The sequence below is a fragment of the Phalangium opilio genome, unplaced genomic scaffold (genome assembly GCF_054372755.1).
Source record: "Phalangium opilio isolate 3A_F unplaced genomic scaffold, DU_Popi_V2 ptg000061l_1, whole genome shotgun sequence".
Taxonomy (NCBI): Eukaryota; Metazoa; Arthropoda; class Arachnida; order Opiliones; family Phalangiidae; genus Phalangium; species Phalangium opilio.
The window spans coordinates 1,217,133-1,218,907 of NW_028324178.1; the positions used below are offsets into that span (position 1 = coordinate 1,217,133).

General features: G+C 34.0%; 1 non-coding gene across 1 annotated transcript; it reads left to right on the plus strand.

Annotated features, from left to right (window-relative positions):
* The first annotated feature begins 408 nt into the window (after positions 1 to 408).
* TRNAV-CAC (transfer RNA valine (anticodon CAC)) lies at positions 409 to 481 on the plus strand. The gene has a single exon. It is a non-coding gene; the product is annotated as a tRNA-Val (tRNA).
* The last annotated feature ends 1,294 nt before the right edge of the window (positions 482 to 1,775 follow it).

Here is a 1,775-nt window from a genome sequence, read left to right on the forward strand (position 1 = left end):
TTAGCTCCACTGATTCCTTTTGTTTAATGTTCCAAATTTTATTTGAAAATAATTCAAAGGATTCTTGATATTTTTCTTCAATATCGACCTTGGTCAAACTTGTAGATATGACTTGATACCGTTTTGTAACGTTAAAGTAATATTCACCCGCTTTTGCTAATTTCCTATGGAGATTAACATGGGTTTTTCGTGATTTTTCCCCACCGATAACTTAAAAACTACAGCGAAGATACTTTTCGGAATTATCTTAAATTAACAATTAAGTATTCAGGGTGTGCTATCGGCCAGCTTGATCAAAACAATTAAGTCTAAGTATGTTAATTTTACTTAATTACAGAAGTACGGCTTTGACCATCGTGATTGGACATAATAATTAGCTAGATCTCTTGGAAAACTCAGTGTTACTACGTATCTGTAGTGTGATGGTTATCACGTCCGCTTCACACGCGGAAGGTCCCCGGTTCGAGCCCTGGTAGATACATGTATTGATCATCGTGATTGGACATAAGAATTAGCTAGATCTCTTGGAAAACTCAATGCTACCACGTATCTATGGTGTAGTGGTTATCACGCCCGCTTCACACGGGGGAAGTCCCAGGTTCGAGCCCAGGTAGATACATGTTTTAACCATCGTGATTGGACACAATAATTAGCTAGATCTCTTGGAAAACTTAGACTTACCACGTGTCTGTGGTGTAGTGATTATAATAAATATTTAACAATTATTTCACTTCACTTGGTTTAATAATGTGACATAGGTAGCTTACTTTTTCCCTATTTTTTAAACCATTAAACTAAGTAATATTAGAAGTTCAACAGATTGTCTAAAAAAGATGTTAAAAGCGACTGTAAATGGTGCTTAAATGCCTAATATTTTCTTAATATATAATCTTAGTAAATGGCGTGAATTGATCATAGAAATGGGGTTAAAGTACACCCTAAATGATGTCTTTTTTGGCACTGGAAAAAACAGCATATATGGTGTTTGAATGCACCATTATATTTTAGAGTGCAAATGTATGACGGTAAAGCAAACATAATTATTCAAAATTTAATTACATTAAGACTGAAGTGACAGATATTATATAAAAACGTCTTGGTTTGGACCAAGGCCGAAAAAACAAACGATATGTGTGAGGTTTATCAATTGACTGAAATTTCAGATATTGAAATTTTTTTCTAGTTATTTTTATCCACTCAAACCTTAATCAATATTTAATTCAATCAACTGATTTTACTGTTAATCGATCTAGTCCCTCTAAATTAATTTAAAAAATTACATATCTACGCCTTTTCAAGAACAATTACATTTTCCGAAAACATTTTATCATGAATTTAATTATTTTGAAGGGATTTCGTGTCGATACTCACTAACTTGCGAGCACCTTGACCGACATAGTTTTAATTGTCGCTGGCTTGACAAATTTTCAAGTTTGCACCAAAAGAAGTTTATATCTGTTTTAAGTTGTTGATAAGACTGTCGTTTACAGTGAATGTCGTCCACTTAAGACAAAGAAAGAAAGTTTATCCTGTGTGGTAAAGGGGAAAGATCACATAAACAGAAATACTTCTCATTACTTGTTATATTCATTTCCCGCGGAAATAATATGGTTAAACACATCATTCATTACTAGTTATGCCAAGAAGGTCACATTTAACTCCGACACCCCCTCCCTTCCTCTATTTTCCCAATATATGGCATTTTATAATCACAAGTGGTTTCAGTGTATGGGTCATCTGAGCCGTCGCAACACACTCAGCCAATATTACCATAG